This window comes from Pan paniscus, chromosome 6, assembly GCF_029289425.2.
Source record: "Pan paniscus chromosome 6, NHGRI_mPanPan1-v2.0_pri, whole genome shotgun sequence".
NCBI classification, from domain to species: Eukaryota; Metazoa; Chordata; class Mammalia; order Primates; family Hominidae; genus Pan; species Pan paniscus.
The window spans coordinates 52514743-52540781 of NC_073255.2; the positions used below are offsets into that span (position 1 = coordinate 52514743).

At 47.5% G+C, this 26039-nt stretch overlaps 1 long non-coding RNA gene across 1 annotated transcript in view; it reads left to right on the top strand.

Moving 5' to 3' along the window:
- Positions 1-24454, top strand: part of LINC02902 (long intergenic non-protein coding RNA 2902) — a 41480-nt gene extending 17026 nt beyond the window's left edge. Inside the window, exons 3-5 of the long non-coding RNA XR_008626241.1 lie at positions 15466-16803; positions 20151-20214; positions 20365-24454. This is a non-coding gene — a long non-coding RNA (long intergenic non-protein coding RNA 2902). The remainder of the gene's footprint in view (positions 1-15465; positions 16804-20150; positions 20215-20364) is intronic.
- Positions 24455-26039: the final 1585 nt, after the last annotated feature.

The window sequence follows — 26039 nt, forward strand, 5'->3', positions numbered from 1 at the left end:
GGGGGACCGGGCTCTGGGATCTGCTGTGCATCTCACCGCTGTGTGAGGGTGCCCATTTCTCCATGAGGGGTCAGCTTTTAGTACTGCCCACTTTTAATGTTTGCCAAGCTTGTGGATGTAAAGGGTATCACACTGTGATTTCCATGCACATTTTCCTGAATTAAAGGGTGGCTGAGCATCTTCTCATATTTTCTTGGCAATTCAGACTTCCCATTTTAAAAATCCCCTGTTCTTTTCTGTCTCTGGCAGTTTCTCTTCTTCAAAAGGAGGCCAAAGTGGGGTTTATATTAGAATCCTGGTTCCTCACCAGGGATGCAATATGACAGCTGGTCAAGAAACTGTGGCTCAGTTGAGTGTACAATAGAGGAGGGCAGGGAGTGTGTGATAATAGAAATTCAAGGGGCGTATAATGAGTGTGTTGGTGGAGGTCAGGGAGAGAGTGAAGGCAGAGGTCGGGGAGTGTATGATGGTGGAGGTCAGGGAGTGTGTGATGGTAGAGGTCAGGGAGTGAGTGATGGTGGAGGTCAGGGAGTGTGTGATGGTGGAGGTCAGGGAGTGTGTGATGGTGGAGGTCAGGGAGTGTGTGATGGTGGAGGTCAGGGAGTGTGTGTTGGTGGGGGTTAGGGAGTATGTGATGGTGGAGGTCAGGGAGTGAGTGATGGTGGAGATCTGAGAGTGAATGATAATGGAGGTCAGGGAGTGAGTGAGGGAGGTCAGGGAGTGAGTGAGGGAGGTGATGGCAGAGGTTAGAGTGCGTGATGGTGGAGGTCAGGGAGTATGGAATGGTGGATGAAGGTCTACCATAAAGGTCTAGGAGTTCAAAGCTATCCAGTAAGTAGATGGTGGTGGTTTAATTTTTTAAATAGTAATTTGGACTTTTTCCATGTACAGATCCGGATTCACTGTTTCTGAGTCAGTTCAGGCGAGTAGTAGTGTTTTTGGAGAGGGAGAGGCACCCTCTCACCGCGGGCATGAGTGCTGCTAACCCCTGTGTGGGAGGCTAACTCGGAATGACTTGAAAGAGCTATAGATACTGAATGAAGGGTCTCCTTTTCTCTCTACCTCTCTGTGTCCTTCTGTCTCTGCACATCGTGCAGATGAAAGAAGCTAGAGTCATGGTGAGGCTGAAAATTGCTTGGGTAACAAGTAATATTTCTGTTCAACTGGACCCGAAGGACAGGTTGGGAGGTCAGCGGAACCACAGCCCACAATGCCAGCTGAGGTGGGGCTGTAGAGGGCCTGAACACTCAGGCAGAGGGAAACCCAGCCTTCCGAGCCGTATGCCCATGTGTGGCAGCTTGCCCCCACTGGGGCAAGTTTCTGAGTAGAGACGATTGTTCTATATAAGCTGCATAAACATTAGTTCTCTAATGAGCTGGAACCAACAACAACCCAGTGAACTTCAAGTAAAGGATCTACTCCATGAAAACGGGCAGCTTACCTCTGCACAACTGGGAGAACCTCAGTGTTTTTGCAAAACATACACTTTATGAAGCACAGGACCTCAGAGCTGTTGATAAAGCAAGAGAGCTAGGTGAGAGCTGGATCAAGCCCCAGAGCTGTCATTTACTATTTTGGGACCTGGAGCCTGAGCCTCTACTTTTTCAACGGCAAAATAGGCATGAATAACATATCTAGAAGGACTGCTAGAAAAATGAAATGACAACATTTGCAAAACACACAGTGGAGCTGGCACAGAGGAAGAGCCTAATAAACCTGCTAAATCCCCCTTTCCCCTGACGTGTGTGTGACAGAGAGTGTGTGTGTGTGTGCATTCCCTGTTCATTTCAAGCCCTGCTGTCCCTGGCTTATGGCCTGGTTTTGGCGTTCCTCTTCCACAGTTCAGGCTTCCAGACCAGTGGGCTTACTGGCTCGGTTTGGCCCAGGATCAAGCCCCTGCCTCCAGCTGTAACCTGAGCATTGTCTGGAATGCAGGACAATACATCAGGGCCATGTGAATAGAACTAATCCTCTTTATGTTGGCAGCATCTCATCGGAAAAAAGTAGTGGGAGTGGGTGGGGAAAATCAGGAGACCCCACCCCCTGCTGTCTCTCAGCAGCTTCTGTATGAAGCCATCAGAACCTTGGGCTGCTCTAAGGGAAAGAGATTTTCCTCTTGGATTCTTTTTTTTTTTTTTATTGGGATGGAGTCTCACTCTGTTGCCCAAGCTGGAGTGCAGTGGGGCTATCTCAGCTCACTGCAACCTCCACCTCCTGGGTTCAAGTGATTCTCCTGCCTCAGCCTCTGGAGTAGTTGGGATTACGGGCGCCCACCACCACGGCTGGCTAATTTCTTTTGTATTTTTAGTAGAGATGGGGTTTCACCGTGTTGCCTAGGCTGGTCTCGAACGCCTGAGCTCAGGCAGTCCGCCCGCCTCTGCCTCCCGAAGTGTTAGGATTACAGGTGTGAGCCACCGTGCCCAGCCTGTTGGATTCTTTAGGACAGAAAGTAACAGGGCCTTCCAAGAAATTATGTTTGAAAACTCCCTGGCACATGAAGCCAGGCGAGCAGGCTCAGGGAACGATCATTTTGTTGATCAGCCAACTGTTTACTGAGCCTGTATTATGTGTCACGTCCCTTGTCAGCTCAAGGGGTACAGGAGTAAAATTCATGACTGGAGAGGCCAGACCTTCACAGTGGACATCACAGCTATCATAAAAGAGTCTACCAGGAGAGCTGCCGTGGACCCCAAACACCTCAGCCATTTACTATATGATTCAGTGTGAAAACAGTTCATTTGCATTCAGCTTCTTTAGAAATTTATCTACACAGACTGAGAGTTAAGTCTTAGACATATATAACATGACAGCAAACAGAATCATTTCATTTCATACCCACTGGACCTGGGTTGAACCCTCTGTCAGTCACGCCCCTTCTGGAGAAGTATCAACAGCTCCCCATGTCTGAACTCCTAAAGGAAAAGGTTGATCATGAGTCATGCTGGATATAAGTCTTTTTTTCTGAGGTGGAGTCTTGCTCTGTTGCCCAGGCTGGAGTGCAGTGGCGTGATCTCGGCTCACTGCAACCTCCACCTCCCAGGTTCGAGCGATTCTGCTGCCTCAGCCTCCCGAGTACCTGGGATTACAGGCATGTGCCACCATGCCCAACTAGTTATTATTGTTTGTTTGTTTAGATGGAGACTAGCTCTGTCACCCAGGCTGGAGTGTAGTGGCTCGATCTCGGCTCACTGCAACCTCTGCTTCCCGGGTTCAAGCAATTCTCCTGCCTCAGCCTCCCGAGTAGCTGGAATTACAGGCGCCCACCACGACACCCAGCTAATTTTTGTATTTTTAGTAGAGATGGGGTTTCACTGTGTTGGCCAGGCTGGTCTTGAACTCCTGCCCTCGTGATCCACCCGCCTACACCCGCCTGTAGCTGGGTGTCTATTTCTCTCTCTATTTTTTATGGTAATCCCATGGGGATCAAATATAACGTGCTAAAGTTAAAACAATTGATTTTAAATTGATGTCAATTTAACTTGAATTATATACAAAAACTTTACTCCTTACAGCTCTGCACTCCCCCATTTTATCTTATTGATTACGCATATTACATCTTTATATATTGTGTATCCATTAATATAGATTTTAAGTTATTTTTATGCTTTTGTTTCTTAAATCCTATAAAAGAATAAAAAGTGTAGTTATGAACTAAAAGTACAATCATACAAGCTTTCATAATTGTTCATATATTTACCTTTCCCAAAGAACTTTTACTTTTTCTGTGGTTTTGAGTTACTATCATTTCATTTCAACTTGAAGGACTTCCTCTCACATTTTTTGTAGGACAGGTTTAGTGATAATAAACTCCCTCAGCTTTTGTTTATGTGAAAATTTCTTAATTTCTGTGTCATTTTTGAAAGCAAGTTTGTTTGGATATACAACTTTCGGTTCACAGTTTTTTTTTGGTTTTGTATTTTTCTTTTAGCATTTTAAATGTATCTTACACTGTCTTCTGGCTTATAAGGTTTTTGCTGAGAAATCCCTTGGCAATCTTTTTTCTTTTTTATTTTTTGAGACGGAGTCTCGCTCTGTCGCCCCGGCTAGAGTGCGGTGGCGCTATCTCGGCTCACTGCAAGCTCCGCCTCCCGGGTCCACGCCATTCTCCCGCCTCAGCCTCCCGAGTAGCTGGGACTACAGGCGTCCGCCACCATGCCTGGCTACTTTTTTTGTATTTTTAGTAGAGACGGGGTTTCACCCCGATTACTCCTGACCTTGTGATCCACCGGCCTTGGCCTCCCAAAGTGCTGGGATTACAGGCGTGAGCCACTGTGCCTGGCCATCCCTTGGCAATCTTTTTAAGGATCCCTGGTATATGATGAGTCCTTTTCTCTTGCTTTCAAGATTCTCTTGTATTTGCCTTACAGTTTAATTACAATGTATCTCAGTGTGAGTTTATTTGGGTGTATCCTACTTCAAGTTCTCTGAATTTTTTTGTTTTTGTTTTTGTTTTTGTATATCTACATACTTTTTCAAATGTAAGACATTTTTGGCCAATATTTCTTCAAATAATTTATCTTCCTCTTTCTTGCTGTCTTTCTTACTGGGACTCCAATAGCATGTGTATTGATTTGCTTGATGTCTCATAGGTTCTTTAGGCTCTGTTTACTTTTCTTCATTCTTTTTTCTTTTTTCTCCTCAGACTTAATAATTTCAAATGACCTGTTTTCAAATTTATGGATTCTTTCTTCTGCCTATTATAGTCTACAGCTGAACACCTCTAATAAATTTCTCTATTCAGGTGTTATATTTTTCAGCTCCAGAATTTTTATTTGGTTTCTTTTCATAATTTCTATCTCTTTGCTGATATTCTCATTTTGTTCCTATATTGTTTGCCTGATTTCTTTAGCTCATTTTTCTGTGTTTTCTATTAGCTCTTTCAGCATATTTAAGACAATTGTTTTAAGTCTTTTTACCTAGATAATATAATGCTAGGCCGGGCGTGGTGACTCACGCCTGTAATCCCACTTTGGGAGGCCGAGGTGGGTGGATCGAGGTGGGTCAGGAGTTCAAGGCCAGTCTGGCCAACATGATGAAACCTCATCTCTACTAAAAATACAAAAAAATTAGCTGGGTGTGGTGGCGTGTGCCTATAATCCCAGCTACTTGGGGGGCTGAGGCAGGGAAATTGTTTGAATCAGGGAGGTGGAGGTTGCAGTGAGCAGACTCCACTACTGCACTCCAGCCTGGGTGACAGAGCAAGATTCCATTAGAAAGAAAGAGGAAAGAAAGAAAGAAAGAGAGAAAGAAAGAAACAAAGGAGGGAAAGGAGGGAAAGAAAGGAAAGAAAGAAGAAATATAGGCCAGGTGCGGTGGTTCACGCCAGTAATCCCAGCACTTTGGGAGGCCGAGGTGGGCAGATCACAAGGTCAGGAGATGGAGACCATCCTGGCTAACACAGTGAAACCCTGTATCTACTAAAAATACAAAAAAATTAGCCAGGCGTGGTGGTGGGCACCTGTAGTCCCAGCTACTCAGGAGGCTGAGGCAGGAGAATGGCGTGAACCTGGGAGGCGGAGCTTGCAGTGAGCTGAGATGGTGCCACTGCACTCCAGCCTGGGCGACAGAGCAAGACTCCGTCTCAAAAAAAAAAAAAAAAAAAAAAAAGAAAAGAAAATATAATGCTAGTGTTTCTTCAGGGATGATCTTTTGGACACTTTATTTTCTTCCGTTGAACAGATGTTTTCTTGTTTCTTTGCAGGTTTTTTGATTTTTTAAATTGGGCATTCTTAAAAAGTGCCGTTTCTCCCAGTCTTTGCAGACTTAGAAAACCTTCACTAACCAACAAGACAAGTTCTATACTTTGGAACCCTCTCAGGGTGAAGGCATAAGGTCCTCTCAGGCCTTTTATGGGCGTGCATCTGCCCTGGGCCTGTGTGTGCTTTTCTCCCCCAATTCCCCCCATTTACTGGCTGCTTTTGAAAGTCTTAATTTCCCGAAGAGTCTCACCCCAGCTTCTTTCCAGGGCCTTAGATATCCTATTGTTTTCCTCTGTCTGTAACTCCCCCATTCCCATGCATCTACCAGTGTGTAGTCCCATTCCAGCTTTCATGAGCAGTGCCTGCTGCTTCCTGTGGCTCTTCCCAGCCTGGTGTCTAAGTGATTCCACTTTTCTCTGTGTGAGCTCTGAGTTAGGTGAAACACAGACCAGTCCTTCAGGCAACATCTAACATATGTTAGATCATTGCAAATAACATTTTCTCTGCTCCCTCCAGGTTGAAAGATAAAACTGGGAGCTGGTCTGTGGTTCTCTTCACCCGTGCCATGCAGGGCAGGGGATAGAGTAAGGGGGGCATGTAAAAATGCCACAAAATTTTCTACTCTTTTGAATGTGGCTTTTTCTTGACTGGACATTTGCTAGGTTGCTGAAGACCTTTGGATGTTTCCCAGAGCTCCTATAAAGTCATTTTATTTTATTTATTTATTTATTTATTTATTTTTGAAACGGAGTTTCACTCTTGTTGCCCAGGCTGGAGTGGAATGGCACGATCTTGGCTCACCGCAAACTCCGTCTCCCGGGTTCAAGCGATTTTCCTGCCTGGGCCTCCCGAGTAGCTGGGATTACAGGCATGCATCACCATGCCCGGCTAATTTTGTATTTTTAGTAGAGAAGGGGTTTCTCCATGTTGGTCAGGCTGGTCTTGAACTCCCGACCTCAGGAAATCTGCCCGCCTTGGCCTCCCAAAGTGCTGGGATTACAGGCTTGAGCCACTGCACCCGGCCTATAAAATCATTTTAATCAGTCTCTAGATGTTCTTTTCATGTTTGAACGTGAGAACAGGGCCTGGAGTTACCTAGTCTGCCATCTTGCTGACCTTACTCTCTGCTTATGCCTGTTTGAAGTTTTGTTTATATTGTTGTAACCTTAAAGAGTCTTGATGAATACTCTCATTATTTAGGTGATAAAACTCAAAGAGGTTATAGTGTTTAACGTACACAGCTTAAAAAGTGGATAACTCAGGGACTCAAGCCCAGGACGTCTAAGTCTTCCTCTCTGTGTCCTCTAAAGCAGTGTTTCCAAACTTGGCATTCACACAAATGGCCTGGAGATCTCATTAAAATGCAGATTCTGGCCGGGCGCGGTGGCTCATGCCTGTAATCCCAGCACTTTGGGAGGCTGAAGCAGGTGGATCACCTGAGGTCAGGAGTTCGAGACCAGCCTGACTAACATGGCGAAACCCTGTTTCTACTAAAAAAAAAATACAAAAATTAGCTGGGCATAGTGGCGCCTGTAATCCCAGCTACTCAGGAGGCTGAGGCAGGAGAATCACTTGAAACCAGCAGGCGGAGGTTGTGGTGAGCTGAGATCACACCATTCCACTTCAGCCTGGGTGACAGAGTGAGACTCTGTCTCAAAAATAATAATAAAAAAATGAAATGCAGATTCTCTGGTCTAGGGTGGGACCAGAGGTGCTGAATTTCTCACAAGAACCAAAGCGAAGCTGAGGTTGATGGTCTGTAGCCCACAACTTGAGTGCTGGAGAAAATGACAGCCTTAAGACAGGGAAGCAACCAGCTCAAAATGATCTCCTGTCAGTGTCTTCTGGATGTGTAGTTGCATACTACTTTTCCTGTCTTATAGGATTGAGATATAGAGAAAACTTGATCTAGCAAGGAAGATAAAAAGACTCATAGTGGCACAGGATTTCTAGGCTTTCTTTTCCAGTAATGAAGGTGGCCTGAGTTCAAACGTAAATCCTGGACTTTCCCAAGTCATTCCAAAACTCCAGGCAAAGCTTTGGAATCCCAGAGCACCCCCTCATTAGGAGGGATTTAAGTGGCTTGTACTTTGAAAAGCAAACACTGGAGCCTCTACTCCACACCTGCCTTGCTCAGCTCCCTGAAGGCAGCTGAGCTAAAGTGACTGTTGAAGAAGGGTCTCTCCCATGCAATAAGCTCATCAGAGAAGGACAAGGCCTCCCAAATGAATATATATCCATCTGTAGGTCAATCAGAAAGACAAGGCCTCCCAAACGAATATATCCATCTGTAGGTCAATCAGTCAAGCAAGACTAAAGAAGTACCATGGGGTGAAAGTCACTATAGTCAGTATTGGGAGCTCTCTGCTACCCTCTGGGGCCATCACTGTGCTTCTCTGAGTCAGTGAGCCCAGGATAGTGCATCTGGGCTGTGTTTGTTTCAAGAGTGTGAGAAAATGAGGATGGAGCAAGGGCCAGGTGAGACTGGGGCAGGGCTGCCAGCTGCCTGCTGAGTCCAGTGCTGCTTTTCTTCTGTGTAGCTGCAGGCCTGCTGATGCAGCAGCGTGGCCCTTGTATGCTCACAGAGCAGGAAGTCACCAAACACAGAGCAAGGGGTCCCTGGGCTATAGGCTCTGCCAATGTGGTTTCGATTCACTCAAATGTTAAGACATTCTTCCTGTTGATCAGCTAAGTTTGTGGACTGTGCAAAAGGAGTTCGTAACGAGGGCAAGGGATACCAGGAAAGCAGTTGTCATTTCTGCCTTTCTTTCCTGGTTTAGGACCAGGGAACAACAGCAAACAGAAGGGCATGGCCCCATATGACAGAACGAGCCCTGCTGCTTCCTACTGAGGGGCCCCGGGAGGATTCTCCACCCTCCTAGCTCTGCTTTTTCTCATCAGACACTGCGCTCATCAGCGGTGCTCTGCCTAAGTAGACACTTCGTTATCTAAAGGACTTTGGAAATAGGGTGTTAAGACATTTTTGTTAAAGACAAACACCATGTGGGGTGTAAGATTCCAGGTCATGGTCATGTGAGTGTCCATGCCTAACTTGAGTGAACATTAGCTTATGAGAGGGTCTCAGGGCCAGATTCATCTATTGACTTAATAACAGTTGAAGCGAAGGGACATTGATTCAATTATTAATTACTTCACCCTTGACTTAGCATGCGCTATGTTGTCAGCTCTGTGCAAGACACTCAGAGCTCAGAAAACCCAAGTGAAACAAACAAAATAAAAACCCCATCCCTGCTCTGGAAGAGCTCCTAGCCTGGACTATAAACCTGTCTTCATTTCCAGAGACAGCCTTCCTTTCAGGGCCTATGTTTGATTGATTTTTTTAATTCCTGCCTTCTGTATTTCATGATCAAAAAACCCTGAAGAATTGTCCTTTTTCTCATGATCAAGAGAGAAGCTGCTCCCTGGCAAGTGGTATCATTCCTTCCCCTGACCCCAGGGAACGTGTTCTAGGGAGTGAAGGAGAGGGGACGGGAGGAGAAGGGAGGTACTGTTCAGGTTAATGTCCATTGGCCAGCCTGTTTGAGTCTCTAAAATGTTGTTCATTCCACTAAAGTTTCATAAATAGAGAGTCCCAGTAGGCTCTGTGCACATCCTCTAGACAATACCGCATGAAGAAAGAGTAGCTGGTGTGCTTCTGGATTATGAAACAGCAAAACACAAAACAAAACAAAAAAACCAAACAAACACTGAAAAAGAAATGACTACAAATCCATACTTTCCCAGGCAGATCCGTGGAGACCAGAGTTATGGGAAAGCCTCCCAGACATGCTGGGAGGGACTCTCAGTCCCTTCCCTCCCTTTACCCAAGACGGATGTGTGGGTTTAATGTTTCAGTAAGATTTCATCAAACCAAACCACAGGAGATAGATGGGTTTCCATTCCAAGGTTTCTCCTTTATTTTTGTTAAGAAAGTTATACGGAAGTTTAAAAAATATATGTGTCCATATCTGACGATTGTCACCCAATTCAGAAATACATTTAGGGTGGCTTGAGATGATGAGACATTTGGGTTTGGAAAGAAATTGATAAATTATCCACTTCTTTTACCACCCCAAGAAAATAGAAACAGAAAATTATCCAGGCAGGACAGAGAAAACTTTTTGAAATGCTCACTTTAGGCTCCAGCATAAAATATTCTATGTAGTGATTGTTGTTAATCTCTCGGGGTTTTTGCTCCTCTGAAAAGTCAAAAGAAAGGCCTCCCATGCACTCCCTTACCAACAGCCTTCAGTGGTTCCCAAGGGTCTCTCCTGCTGAAAGCCCGTAATAGCCCTTGAGAATTATTGAGGAGTATGTTAAAAAAAGATTCTGGGGCCAGGCACAGTGGCTCATGCCTGTAATTCCAGAACTTTAAGAGGCTGAGACGGGAGGATCACGTGAGCCCAGGAGTTTGAGACCAGCCTGGGCAACATCTCTACAAAAAAAATACAAAAATTAGCCTAGCATGGTGGCACATCTGTAGTCCTAGCTACAGGGAGGCAGGAGGCTGAGGTGAGAGGATCCCTTGAACCTGGGAGGTCCAGGTTGGAGTGAGCCATGATCACGCTGCAATGGAGTGGAGTGGAACACCACTCAGTCCAGCCTGGGCCACAGAACAAGACCTTGTCTCAAACAAACAAATAAACAAACAAAAAACCCCCAAGACAGATCTGGGCATTGAACCTGGACCCTCTGTATTGCAGTTGCTGAGAGTGGAGCACAGTATTGTGCATTTCTAAGTGGTTCTCCTAAGGTGGCTGTCTCAGTCTAAAAACCTTTAGAACTTTGGGTGTGAATGGTCTCTAGGTGAGTTTGTCTCCTGGTGGGTTTGGTGAGGTGGCTGGGCTACAGCCAGACTGTGATCTCGAGTCACCAAAGCACCACGACACCTTGGAGAACCCCTAATTCCTGGCCTGGGTGGGGCCTGGAACATCTTATCATTAAAGAAGGACGCTCTCTGAGGCTCATGGCGGCAATGCTAAATGATTGAAAACCCAACTCAAACACGCTTCCAATCACCACAGAGGGAATAATTTGAGCAGCAACAAAGAAAAAAGACTGCTCTGGACTGGGGCACATCAATCATTTTAAAATTAATGAGTTCATCATGACAACAGAGAATGAAACTCGTTGACCACCTGGAAGGATGCTGGGGAACCAATCAATGCGTAATGACTGTGAATCATGCATGGATCCTGCCTTCCCTTCTGTGACCAAAAGCTGGCCTTTTGTTTCTCCAAGGAAGGTACTGAATCCCACTTGTCCCTGCAGTCCCGACAGCAGCCTCTCTCAGACTTGCAAGTGCTTAGTGACTGTTAAATCAGGAGGATGAGGCATTTCTCCACCAGCAAAGACATCCCTCGTATCTGTAATTACCTCAGCCCATCGAGGGAAGTGTCTGCTCCAAATTCTCACTACAGCGGCCCAGCTAGTTTGCCTCCTTACAAACTATCGGGATCACTGGGGTGACTTTACCCTTACCCTGAGGCTAGAGTCCCTCATTTTTCATCCAGGTGACTGCATGTTACCAGTTTTCTAACATTGTGAGCAGCCCCCACAAGCTGCAATCTTCAGACCTGCAACTACCCGATCAGTTGAGTCGACTCTCTCTGGTTTTGCCAGATTGGCCTAGTCTCAAGAGGCCTCCAGTTACACATTGCTCCTTGAAGAAGGGGGCTGCCTCTGAGCCTAGAGTGACCTCGGAATTGTGGTTGGGAACTAGGTTCACCTTCCAAGTGCCAATCTCACTCTGCAGAGGAGTGGGCCTTAGTGTGAGGGGTGGTAGCCCCTCAGCCTCCTGTTGGTGGAGGCCTCAGAGGAGCAGAGAGGACATCTCCTCCTTTTGAATCCTGGCACCTGAGCCAGAAACCGGCTCTCCCAAGAGGCAATATGCATTTCCAAGCCGAGCTGTACACAGAGCTGAGACCCACATTGGCCACTGGCCAGCTGGTGCCCTTGGGTAAGTAATGGCAGCCCTGAATCTCTGTATTCTCAACTTTAAAAGATGAGAAAGGTGCTTTTCTTGGGAGTGCTGTGTCAATTAGGAAGAGGATGGTGTGCAGCAGGCACTTAATTGGCACTGCATTCCTCCTGTGCGGGGTACTCTGGACCTTTCCTCCTCCCTCTGGGCTCCTTAGAAGCGAGGATCAGCCCCTCTGGGCTTATTATCTCAGGCTGCCCCTTCACCCACCCTGTTTGTTGTCTGCTCCTGGGCAGAGACCTTCATTAAGGGCAACAGTGTCAAGGGGTGGCCCAGGCCCTGGAGCCAACCCTGGAAGCATCACTTCTTGCCTGTTGCCCCTATTTTGAGGCTCAGTGGGAATGCCCATGGCCAGCTCCACAGCAAGACAGATGGCTCTGTCACTGGCCTTGAGTAATGGGAGGCTCCTCTCACCCTACTGGGCCAAAATCAAAGGTTTCTACCATCTTTGTGAGGCAGTTTTACATGTATCAATCTCATTTGGACCCTCTCATAAACTCAAGCAGGGCAGGGGCAGGGTAATTAGCCCTCTTTAACAGGATCAGAAACTGAGATTCAGAAAGCCACTCATCCAGTGTCTTGCAGCTCCCAGGGGCTGGGCCACACATCACGCAGCCTTGGTGCCCCTCCTCCTCCCATTGGCCAATTTTACTGGAACCCATGGGTACACGAGGCCTTAGGACACCTCTGCTATTCTTACCAGCCCTGCTAAAATATCCCTAAGGACAGCAGGCTCCAGGATGTGATGTCTAGATGTTTGCAGCTTTTCTCAGGGGAACTCCAGTTGTTATCTAATCATTTCAACACAAAACCTCAAAATAAACCCACATGAATTATGGACTAAATGCCCAACTCACAAGAATTTTGTAAAATAAACGATGAATCATCTAAAATATTTCATGTATGTGTTGGACAAATCTGAATTGTGTACCCAGGTCTATCCTCAGAGCCTTGGTAAGTAGAGATTCTCTAGGGAAAAAGTTTGAGAGCAAACTTAGGCTTGGGAGAAGCAACAGGGTTGAGGCTGACCGTGGGATTGATGCTGGAGTGTCACTCACTTTTCTGGCCTTGAGGAAGCCGTTTAGAATCCTGAGGCTCAATTTTCTCATTTATAAAATGAGGTAATGGCTGGGCATGGTTGCTCATGCCTGTAACCCCAGCATTTTGGGAGGCCGAGGTGGGCAGATCACCTGAGGTCAAGAGTTCAAGACTAGCCTGGCCAACATGGCAAAAGCCCATTTCTACAAAAATACAAAAATTAGCTGGGCGTGGTGGTACACTTCTGTAATCCCAGATACCCAGAAGGCTGAGGAGGGAGAATCACTTGAACCCAGGAGATGGTGGTTGCAGTGAGGCGAGATCATACCACTGCACTCTGGCCTGGGTGATAGAGTGAGACTCTATCTCAAAATAAATAAATAAATACATACATAATAAATAAAATGAGGTAACAAGACTTTTTTCAAAGGGTACTTTTGAAGTTTCTAATTTTTTTTTTTTTTTTGAGACGGAGTCTCGCCCTGTCGCTCAGGCTGGAGTGCAGTGGTGCGATCTTGGCTCACTGCAAGCTCCGTCTCCCGGGTTCATGCCATTCTCCCAAGTAGCTGGGACTACAGACACCCGCCACCACGCCTGGCTAATTTTTTGTATTTTTAGTAGAGACGGGGTTTCACCGTGGTAGCCAGGATGGCTTCAATCTCCTGACCTTGTGATCCACCAGCCTAGGCCTCCCAAAGTGTTGGGATTACATGCATGAGCCATCGCGCCCGGCCCTAACTTTTTTTCTAAATGCAATACTGATTCTTCTTTTTCCTTCTCTCCTTCCCTCCCTCCCTCCCTCCTTCCCTTCTTTTTTTGATGGAGTCTCACTCTGTCACCCAGGCCAGAGTGCAGTGGTGGGATCTCAGCTCACTGCAACCTGCGCCTCCCAAGCTCAAGTGATTCTTGAGCCTGGGTAATTTTTGTACTTTTTTTTTTTTAATGAGACAGAGTCTTGCTGAGTTGCCCAGGCTGGTGTGTAGTGGTGCAATCTCGGCTCATCAACCTCTGCCTCCCAGGTTCAAGCAATTCGCTGCCTCAGCCTCCCGAGTAGCTGGGATTACAGGCACCTGCCACCATGCCCGGCTAATTTTTTTCTATTTTTAGTACAGACAGTGTTTCACCATTTTGGCCAGCCTGGTCTTGAACTCCTGACCTTGTGATCCACCCACCTTGGACTTCCAAAGTGCTGGAATTACAGGCGTGAGCCACAGCGCCTGGTCTAATTTTTGCATTTTTAGTATAGACGGAGTTTCACCATTTTGGCAAGGCCGGGATCAAACTCCTGACCTCAAGTGATTCGCCTGCTTGGTCTCCCAAAGTGTTAGGATTACAGGCGTGAGCCACCTTGTCTGGCCTGATTCTTCTTTCTTTTTCTAAAAAAGACAGCTTCATACTTTTCTTTCTTGTCCTTTGCCTTGTTGCCAAGCTTGGAGATAATGAAATTGAGACTTAAAATAAGACAGTACGATCACCTTTTCTTATATGTGGTTTGCAGTTGAGTCCTAAGAGGCAGAAGGGGGCCACTCTGGAAATTCCAAGTCCTTGGGAGTGGTTTGTGTTTACAGTTTCACACAAAAATGAACCAGTTCCATGAAGACTCAGAAGGGAGACTCAGAAGGGTGGAGGGAAGAAGAGGGGTGGATGATGAGAAATTGTTTAATAGGTATAATGTACATTATTTGGATGTTGGATACACTAAAATACCTCTACACAATTGATATGGTTCAGCTCTGTGTCCCCACCCAAATCTCATCTGGAACTGTAATCCCCACGTGTTGTGTCGAGGGAGGGACCTGGTGGAGGGAGATTGGATCATGGAGGCAGCTTTTCCCATGCTGTTCTAGTGATAGTGAGGGAGTTCTCACAAGATCTGATATGTTTATAAGTGTTGGGCAGTCACTCCTTCGCTTGCACTCTCTCCCCTGCTGCCTTCTGAAGAAGGTGACTGCTTCCCCTTCTGCCATGATTGTAAGGTTCATGAGATCTCCCCAACAATGCAGAACTGTGTCAATTAAGCCTCTTTCTTTTTTTTAATTACCCAATCTTGTGTGGTATCTTTATAGCAGTGTGAAAACAGACTAATACAACAATGTATCTATGTAACAAAGTTACACTTGTACTCCATAAGTTTGTACAAATAAAATGATAAAACTGAACCAGTTCTAAATCAGGTTAAATTGAACAAGAATATCAGGCATAGTCCATGGAAAACTACCCATACTTCTCTCTGATTCCATAATTTATTTTTTATTTCCAACTTCATGCCTCTCAGTCACACCGGCCATCTCTATCATGTGCCCTGGACCCTCTGGCCTTGGGGCCCGAATGATGGCTTCAGCCCCTCTGGCCAGCATGTCTTTCTGCTGCCTCTACTGGACACATGTACTGCCTAAAGCTGGGGACTTTCTTTTCTGGTCCAGACCCCCAGTTCCTCTAACACACTCATTCCACAAATAGAGCCTCAGGCTCCTCCAGACCCATGGCTACAGAGCCTTTCCTCTCCTAGAGTTTCTCTCCTTTTAGACTCACAAACTCTCTGCTTACCTGCAAGGTGACAGCCTCATTTGAGGAGGAGGAGCTGAGGTTCACTAGGTGGGAGCTGGCCCAAGTCAGTTTAGCTCAGAGGTCGGAGTCTTTGTAAGATGCAGAATGAAAATGAAGTGTTACGACCTCAACCTCCCTCTCCCATCACCCGCTAGGCAAATGCCAATGTCACATCCTTTAAACTGACTTCCTGCCTCCTAGGTCTCTGCCCTGCCTGGTTTAGATCGAAGTGATTAACCTTCTCCCGGGAGCTCGGGGAGGGAAGTCTGGCTGAGCGCTCTTGCCCTTCAGTTCTGCTGTCCTCCTCTACCCAGGTGGGTATTTGACAAGTTTGTGGATTTCAAGCAAAATGTATCTAAAATACATTGTCTTACAGTATGAACTAGAGGAAACAGTGTTTGAATGTTATCTGTTTCTTTTGGAACCAAATCATTGGGTTGGATGATTTATTAAGAAGTGAATCATCCGGGCCGGTGGCTCACGCATGTAATCCCAGCACTTTGGTAGGCCGAGGTGGGCTGACCACTTGAAGTTAGAGGTTCGAGACCAGGCTGGCCAACAGAGTGAAACCCTTTCTCTACTAAAAATACCAAAAACTTAGCTGGGTGTCCTGGCGCACACCTGTAATCCCAGCTACTCAGGAGGCTGAGACACAAGAATTGCTTGAACCTGGGAGGTGGAGGTTGCAATGAGCCGAGATCACACCACTGTACTCCAGCCTGGGCAACAGAGCGAGACTCCTTTGTCTTGAAAAAAAAAAAAATTAAAATGTCCCAATCTGGGGGGAGGAACAGGGTCACTGCTATGAGAAAGCTACAGATGGCCTAGGGTCCTTTCTAAAATTTCCTCTGATATTCCTCACACTTTCAAATGATTTCTCCTTTCTTCCCACTCCGGCCACAGACTGCTAGGAAGTACAGTATTTTTTCTTTTGGAAGAAAAAGTAAATGGGAAGGCACAGGATTTTTATTAATGCTGTTACTGATTTTAAAATAAGCTAAAAATGTGCCGTCAATCCAGTTGGCTGCTCCCTGCCGCCCACGGAGCCTGTAATCACTGCCTTACAGCTCACGAGAACAATGGCAACACAAGCAAACCACATCTGCATTTCCACATTCTGAGCAGCAGGTCCCTGAAATAGAGGCAGGGTACGGGAAATTATAGGACTTCAGTGAAACTGTAGGATTGCTGGGATTCCCACAGGCGCCCAGCCCTGGCTTGGGGAATATTTGAGTGTGGGAACTACCCTAGCATCTCCGCACTTACAGGAGAACCAGGGGATTCACCCCTCATGAGAGCAGAGCTCCTATACCCTGGCATCCTGCGCCCCAGGCACCCGAGGGATCCTGGGAAAACCCAAAGCTATGTGGCTAAAACTCCTGCTTTGGGGCTCAGGGTTCAGGGGGTACGCTAGACTCCTCTCCCCATTCGATTCTTGCATTTGGCAGACGAGTCACCCGGGCAGTGGGATGAGGATGGCACCAACAGAGTCAACAGAAGGAAGACGGCTCTGGCCGGGCCCCAGGGAGGGAGGCAGCGGTCAGGACAGTGGTCTTTGTGGGGCCTGGGAGGTGTGGATGCTGGGAGGGATGTGGGGGTGGTCCTGGATGACTGTTGTTCTTTCTGGACCTGGGAAGTGGTTACATGGGCGTGTCCACTTCATGATAATTTGATTTTTTGTCTTTTTTTTAAATGTTTGCTATCCATCAAAATTTGAAAAAGCTCCCAGGGCTTTGGTAACTCCCTGTGGGGCAGAGAGAGTCCCCAGAATGTCAAGGCTGGATTTTCTGCCAGGCTGGAAGGAGGAGGGCTCAGGGTTGTATTTGATTTGTTTAGGAGATGGAAAGAAACTGGCCATGTCTTACACAAGGGAAAATAGTTGTTTTCCCAATATCTGGGGTCTCAAAGGCGCTCGAGAACTGATTACTTTGGGGGTTTCTGCTTCTCCTGGCAGGCTGAGCTGTTCTGGCTGGGAGGCCTCACTTGTCTCCCCGTCCACACTGCTGGCCCGTGGGGTCTCGCGATGGCTGATGCTGATGTATGGGAAAGCCACGCACCCCAAGAGACTCCATCCTCCCAGTAAGCACTCCATGGAGGAAAGAGAGAGGTGGTAATCAATAAACTTGAGTCATTATTGATATTAGTTGTATTGAACATTTACCACGTGGCAAGCAGGGGTGCCGGGGAAAAAACGACTAAAACCTGGGAGGAAGTTTTTTTTTCTTTTGAGACGGAGTCTCGCTCTGTAGCCCAGGCTGGAGTGCAGCGGCGTGATCTCGGCTCACTGCAACCTCCGCCTCCCGGGTTCACACCATTCTCCTGCCTCAGCCTCCCGAGTAGCTGGGACTACAGGTGCCCACTATCACGCCCGGCCAATTTTTTGTATTTTTAGTAGAGATGGGGTTTCATCGTGTTAGCCAGGATGGTCTCGATCTCCTGACCTCATGATCCGCCCGCCTCGGCCTCCCAAAGTGCTGGGATTACAGGCATGAGCCACCGCGTCCGGCCGAAGGAAGGCATTTTTATTGGCCACAATTAACAGATGAAAAAGGCGAAGATCCAGGTGTGTTTGGAGCTCGGGCCAGGTTAGGGGGTTACACAGGCTCAAGAACTGCCTTTCACTTGTTTAGATTCAGTCAAGACCAGAACAAAGAGAAACACGGAGATTTCTGTCCAGGAGTGGGCCTTCAGGGACTGCATAACTTCTCAGCGCTCGACTTGCGTGATGGGATAAGTGCCCTTAGAGCTCACTCACCCCTTCTGTCATGTGAAGACACAGGGAGATGGCATCATCAATGAACGAGAAAGTGGGCCCTCCCCAGACAACGAATGTCCTGGCACCTTTATCTTGGACTTTCAGCCACTAGAACTGCAAGAAATAAATTTCTGTTGTGTGCGAGCCATCCAGTCCATGGTACTTTGTTACAGCAGCCTGAAGGTACTAGCAAGCCTTAAGAAAAGTATCAGAAAATGGCCGGGCCTGGTGGCTCACGCCTGTAATCCCAGCACTTTGGGAGGCCGAGGCAGGTGGATCACGAGGTGAGGAGATCGAGACCATCCTGGCTAACACGGTGAAATCCCGTCTCTACTAAAAATATAAAAAATTAGCCGGGCGTGGTGGTGGGCGCCTGTAGTCCCAGCTACTCCGGAGGCTGAGGCAGGAGAATGTCGTGAACCCAGGAGGTGGAGGTTGCAGTGAGTGGAGATCGCACCACTGCACTCCAGCCTGGGCAACAGAGCAAGACTCCGTCCCACCCCCGCGCCCAAAAAAAAGAAAGAAAATGGTCAACCTGTCTCAAGAGCCTCAAGATATTCTCACTAAGGTGTTGTTGATACCCTTGGACGTCTCCTTCTGTACACACATGCACTTGAGCACATGCGTCTTTTCACAGTAGCCCACTGTGCATGCTGCTTGCCACACACCTGACAGTGTCAGTCTTGGTAGGTGGTGTTGGGGGTATGTCAAGGGCTCCCCGTGACCTCCAAGATGTAGCCACTTCTGGCCCTCACCCACTGCCCTTCCAGACGCGTCTCCCAGCTAGCCCTGCACCCCCTGCTCTGAGCACCTCATCTTGCAGACACGGACACCTTCCCCTTGATCTCCTTTGTTCCTTTGGCGCTGCTGCTCTGCTGCCTGGCTGCCTTTTCCCATCTATGAGTAGCGTAATTAGATTCTTCTGTAATGAAGTGAGTGGGACTTTGGAGGCCTCCATTCCCATTTTGTCCCTGTCCTGACTTCCTCGCATCCCCTCCAGGACTGTCCCTCTATGTGACCTTTGGCCTTCAAGCTTCTTGCCATTGCATCTTTGCTCAACCTGTGCCTTCTCTCTGGAATGCCTCTCCCACCTTCTCTGTGCATCAAGGCCTTGTTTACTCCCGAACTCAGCCTTCAAGATTCTACATAGAATTAAACTTCCCTCCTCTGGAGGCCTGTGTACTTGCTGATTGAATTAGTCAAGTGTCTTTGGTACAAGTGGTCAAGGGCACGAACTGGGTGCGGGATGGCCTGGGTCTATATCTTGCTCTGCCGCTCTGTAGCTGTCAAAATTGGAACATCTCTGTGCCTCACTCTTCTTATCCTTAAAATGGGGTTAATGGCTGGGTGCGTGGCTCATGCCTGTAATCCGAGCACTTTGGAAGGCCATGGCAGGCAGATCACGAGGTGAGGAGATTGAGACCATCCTGGCCAACATGGTGAAACCCCGTCTCTGCTAAAAATACAAAAATCAGCTGGGCGTGGCAGTGCGTGCCTGTAATCCCAGCTACTCGGGAGGCTGAGGCAGGAGAATTGCTTGAACCCGGGAGGCGGAGATTGCAGTGAGCCAAGATCGCGCCATTGCACCCCAGCCTGGGTGACAGAGTGAGATTCTGTCTTAAAGAAAAATATGGGGTTAATATCTGAGTTCCTTGTAGGGATGTGTGATCCTTCATTGAATGGAAATGTGGGAAGTATTTAACACTTGACACAGGGTAAGCACTAGATGAGTATGGCAGTTGCTGCATTTATCTCCTTGTGTTCTAGTTGGTTTTTACCCTTTTGTATGTACCCCAATCCCAGACCCCCACAATGACAGCTACCCGAGAGCAGAAGCCATATTCATGTTTACATTCCCAGTGCCTTATCTATGGGTTGGTACAAGGGAGGTTCCCCCAAATGTGGCTGGTGAATGGGTGGCTTTGTTCCAGGCCATTGATGCACCCTCCATGGCTGAATGGAAATTAGAATCCCCACCTGAGTTACCTCAGATATTCCCATTTCTAGATTACAGGAAAGGTTCCCGTGCTCTTAGGAAAAGGAAGCTCATAGTCACCAGGAAGTATACCTAGTACTTTCATGGATGCTATTCAGTTTAACCTTCTCCTAAATGCCTGCTCTTATTGTGCAGGTAAGGAAACAACTTCAGAGAAGTTAAGCAACTTGCCCAGGCCACACAGCTATTCACCAAAGAGGTAATATTTGAGTTCAGGGCTGGGTGCCCCTAAGCCAGCACACCTTCTTACTTGTTACTAATTTGTAAATTCCATGGTGGGTGGAGGATACATCCTGGAGAGGGTATTGAGTGGTTCGGGATTTACTAAAACCCCTCTTGCTTTACACAGAGCTGATGCTGAGTCTTTCAGAGGAGTGCCTGCAGCATTTAAAAAATGCAGAGAAGTGTTCAGAGCCTGCTGGGGAAGCAAGGAGCTGCTATTTCTGTTCAAGGCAATCAGTGAGGCTGGACCTGCCCAGAATTCATGTGGAATCACCCTAGAGAAGGCTGGTGGCTTGGAAGACACTGGATCTCACTGGCTCAGCTGGGAACGGTGCAAGGTGCTATACATAAACGGTCTCACTGACCCCTGGAAGGATGCTCAGGCCTGGATACTCATTGTGAGCTGCAAAAAAGGAAAGGGGACCCCTGAGAGGGAAGGCAGGAACTAGGGCTCATGGCCAGAGGTGTGGAGCTGCATTGAAATCTCTTGAGTGGGATGCCCATGCTTCCCCACCAGATCCCAGAAGCTCAACGTAGTGTCCTGATGTCCTGACTGGCTCTGCAGAAGCCCAGGTGTCACTCTGGGTGAGTGGGCTCAGATCCTCCATGGTCTACATCCTCCAGGCACTCTGGGCATCCCCCATCCTCTGGGTGGGGACAGCTTTCTAGCTGTGCTGGGTGAGGGTGATTATAGCCAGCAATCCTGGCTGGGCCTTCGTTCTTGATCCCTGGTAAAGGCAGGGGCTACAGGGTGCCCTGGTGCCCAGAGGCTCATTGGCTGCTCAAGGTCTCCTCCCACAACCATCTACATCCTGACTCAGCGCTGAATTGTGATGCTCTGGAGGACAAGGCTGGTGCTCCCACAGTGTGTACCTGCCTTCCTGGAGGCCAGGATGCCAAGAACTGCCTCCTAGCCACCCGCTTCTTTCAGGCCCTTAGAACTCCAGCCAGAGGGCTGCCTGTAGGGCCTGCTTCTGTGCAGCTGCTCAGAGCAGTGACAGCACTCCTTACCCCGTCCCTGTCCACCCCACAAGTGCTGCCTGCTTACTTGGGTCGTGTCCATGCTGGCCTCTGCTCTTGGGGCCTGGGGAGCCAGAGCCACCAAGGATGGACAGGCCAGACTCAGGAAGCAGCCTGTGGTGGGGCAGCCCACCTACACTCGCCCCTCCCTTGAGACTTCTCACCCGGCAGCATCCCTGCTGGATGCAGGTTCCCTCCATGCCTCCACCCAGGGGCATCCCCACCCCTCATTGCGACCGTCTCCGGAGCCCTTCCTCCCCTGCACCATCCCTGCTCCTTCATCTCCTGCCCTTTGCCTGCCCTACCTGTCGCTTCAGTGTGCACTGACCTCGTCCTGCAGGCACTCACATGGGCACATCTTGGCCTCCCTCCTGAGGGCCCTGCCCAGACCAGCCAAAGGAAGGCAACCTCAGGTGGCACCAGGCAGTGACTGGGCAGTGGGGACAAGGACCACAATGCCCGTGGCTGTAGGCGTCATGGGTTGGGGAGGGGGTGTGGGTTCCTGGACCTTTGCCCTGGTCCTGGGGTGGGCAGGTGGGGTTCCTGGTTGACCCTGCACACAGCCTCCGGGGTGGTCCCCAGAGGACTCTGCAGTGGGGGCAGCCAGTGGCAGCCTAAAGAGTGCAGGATGGGGGTGGGGAGTGCCCACTGAAACAAATGCTCAAGGGCAGCTGGTTATGGCAGGACTTTAAGTATATATTCCTGTACATCTTTTCAAACATATACACAAAGCAATTCACATTTTCGTATACTGGAAAGGCAGGCTAACTTTTCATTTTCCTGCAACATGTGCATAGTAATAAAAAATTCTGGCCGAGCGCAGTGGCTCACCCCTGTAATCCCAGCACTTTGGCAGGCCAAGGTGGGCGGATCACAAGGTCAGGAGTTCGAGATTAGCCTGACCAACATGGTGAAATCCCGTCTCTACTAAAAATACAAAAATTAGCCGGGCGTGGTAGCATACACCTGTAATCCCAGCTACTCAGGAGGCTGAGGCAGGAGAATTGCATGAACATGGGAGGCAGAGGTTGCAGTGAGCCGAGACTGCGCCACTGCACCCCAGGCTGGGCGACGGAGCTAGACTCAGTCTCAAAAAAAAAAAAAAAAGTTCTATAGCCTTCTTCCAGTTTCTCCCCCCAATTAAATGTAATAACAATCTAATCAGTGCACTGAAAGTTAAGATAATAGAAAAAAATTCATCCAGAATCCCATCACCCACACGTTACCGAGGGAGAAATTTTACCACCTCTTGTTTCAGGCCAGTTCAGGCAGGTGTACATTGTCTCAGAAGGGAGATATTTCTTTCGTCTGATACTGGAGAGTCACCAGAGTCGCCAGACAACAGGACAGGACACTCATCTTGCCCACAGGCTAGGTTTGCTGGATGTCACTAGGTTTGCCAGACACCAACTCTTGTCAGAGTTATTCCATTTGCCTGTTTGGAAAAGGCAGCCTTCACCCCTGCATTCCTAGCTCCTGGGCTGACGGCCTGCCTGACATCTGAGGGGAGTGGAGTGAGGTTGCACTTGCCCTGCGCTGAGAGTGGAGGGGAGATAATGGTTTAGGTGGGAAAGTACAGCCCCTCCAGCTTCAGGGATCAGCTCGCAGGAGGGGGAAAAGTCCTAGAGGAAGACTGGGGTGGGGCATGCCTGCTCACTCACAAAAGCAGATTCATTATTACAGGGCCTTTAAAGAGGGATGTGTGTGGGTAGATGGGATCCTCACCGGGGTGTGACCTGCTTTTTCTAGTGTTTGCGAGGATGTCTCATTAACCTGCAGGAAAGTGCTGGTTTCAATTCGATGGTTTGTTTTCTGTTCTGTTTCCTTTCTGTTACAAACACAAAGAGTACATTAAAGAGCCTTTCCCCATCATCTTGTTTTTTAAAAAATATTTTTTTACTTATTAGAGTTTATTTTAATTATGGAAAGAATTCAAATCCATAGCAACACATAGCTAATGACAAACAATTCCGAAAACATTTTAGGAAGAGCAACACATTGACTTTTCCTTTTTGAAACGTGTAAGAAGGTGATCATTATTGCAGTGCCCTGCTTATGCCTCAAGACTTGCTTAGTGCTGTCCTCCAAGAATACCGCTCTGTCCCCTTCAGGATGGACAGGGCCCCACTGTCGTTCCCCTCCTACGTCCTTCATAAAACTCATCAAGTAATGTTTTCACATGGCCCTCTCCCTCCCAGATATGAGCAAGGAACTCATCTGCTGAGCTCACATCCAGAAACGAAGATATCAGTTAAAACAAATAGGCTGGATGTGGTGGCTCACGCCTGTAATTCCAGCACTTCAGGAGGCCGAGGCGCTCAGATCACCTGAGGTCAGGAGGAGTTCGAGAACAGCCTGGCCACCATGGTGAAACCCCATCTCTACTAAAAATACAAAAATTAGCCGGCGTGGTGGCATGCACCTGAAATCTTAGCTACTCACGAGGCTGAGGCACAAGAATCCCTTGAACTCGGTAGGCGGAGGTTGCAGTGAGCCAAGATCGCACCACTGCATTCCAGCCTGGGCGACAGAGCAAGACTCCGTCTCAAAATAAAAAAAAAAAAGAAAGAAAGAAAATTTGTGCATAGTCAGACTTATTAAATTTAGGAACTGCATAATCATGAAGACTGTATCCCAAGAAAATTAAATGGCTGGCCAATTTGATGAACCATTTCCTGAGCTTGGTCAATTGAATATAAACAGTGGTGCTTTCTCAGCATAAACATTCTAAATGTGGATAGGAAGTGTGCTGTGCAGGACGGACAGATTATTCTTTTAACTAGATACATCTGGAGAGTCCCTTGGTCATTCCATGAATTTGTAGGGAAAAGACCTTCCTGACCAGGAGACCAATTCTTCTTGGCCAAACTGGGCATGATGCCAGCCTATAACATCGTCAAACACAGCAGAAGATTCAGAGAGAGGCAAATTGAAAGTGATAAGGAGCTATCCATTTTTGCCATATATATATATATATACATGTATATATATATATACACAGAGAGAGAGAGAGAGAGAGACAGATGGAATCTCACTCTGTTGCCCAGGCTGGAGTGCGGTGGCATGATCTTGGCTCACTGCAATCTCTGCCTCCCGGGATCAAGCAGTTCTCTGCCTCAGCCTCCCGAGTAGCTGGGATTACAGGTGCCTGCCACCACGCATGGCTAATTTTTGTATTTTTAGTAGAGACGGGGTTTCAATATTTTGGCTAGGCTAGTCTTGAACTTCTGATCTCGTGATCCACCTGCCTCGGCCTCCCAAAGTGCTGGGATTACAGGCGTGAGCCACTGTGCCCAGCCAACAATGAATCATTTTATGATCAGAGAACAGCAGAGTGATAAGCAGCAGAGCTAACTGTTCTGTTCCAGAGCCAGGTGTGAGGCTCGGTGTTTGGATTGTCTTACTTCCAAGCCATATGGCATCCTACAAGGTGAGCAAAAAAGATCTATTTCCACTGTGAAGAAACCGACACTTAAGTAGCAAATTAGTAGGAGAAGGAATGAACTTTTGAACATGGGGCTTTCCTTCCCATTTCAGGTCTCATTCTTTCCATCATGCCACATGCTTTGCAGAGTCTGTGAACCACTAGAGGATGAGTAGCTAACCCGTATGCCTCAGGGTTCATAAAAGTAACAAAGAAGGGTCTCTTAAACTCCTTAAGAAATACTTTTTCAGGCGTATCGGAATTCATAAATGTGGTAACATCCCATTAAAATGTCAAGCATCTGCTTTTGGTTGAAATTGTGTCTAACTTTTTAAATACCAATTGACACCAGCGATTAGTTTTTGGTGAATTGTGTTGCCTCTGGAGACATAGTTTCCAGAGCCACAGCTCAGGTATCAAAGTTCCTGAAATGAAATTGATCTAGCTGGGGATCAGGCCAAGCATATTAAAATAGGGTGGCTATGAGGACAGCGAGGTCGGGGGAGGAAGAGGGCAGAGACGGGCAAGAATATAACTTAGGCCTGACCTTGACTCCCCAAGGCCCCCGATCTGATGTCCCCCTCATATCTCAGTCTTGCAAGACATTGCGCCAAAACACACCCCCAAGCTCCTTTCTTCAGTTTTTAGAAAATTAGCAAATATTGAGCTGGAATAACCATTAGCGACCATCTGGTCCAAACTCATTATCTGAAATTGGAAGAGACTGAAACACAGGGGAAAGAATGACATTTCTGCTGTTCCTGTTGCTGGCTGTGCAGAATACAATGCTTCCTGCATGGACAATAGCAGGAATTATTTTACATGGGAAGAAACTGAAGCTCAGCAAGGTTTGCTAATTTTCTCAAGACACTCAAGATGTTCATTTTCCACAGGACAGCCTCTCTGGGTCTCTTCCTACCTCTCTCTGTCCAATTCTGAGCTGGAGGCTAAGTCTAACAATGGGACCAAATTCCCTACATAGAAGTGAGATTTTAACCCAGGTCTTTTGGTTTTAGGGTTTATTCCCTTTTCATTGTCTTTAAAGGATTGCTATAACTGAATAACTTCAACAATAAAATTAGATTCATTTTTAAGGCATTGAAAGATATTTATCTGAGGAATGCATTTATTTGCTGTTTACTGAAGAACAACTCTAGGTGCTAACAGTATCAAGATGACTAAGAGATAGTTCTGGGCCAGGCGCAGTGGCTCATGCCTGTAATCCCAACACTTTGGGAGGCCGAGATGTGAGGATCACAAGGTCAGGAGTTCGAGACCATCCTGGCTAACATGGTGAAACCCTGTCTCTACTAAAAATACAAAAAAATTAGCCGGGCATGGTGGCAGGCGCCTGTAGT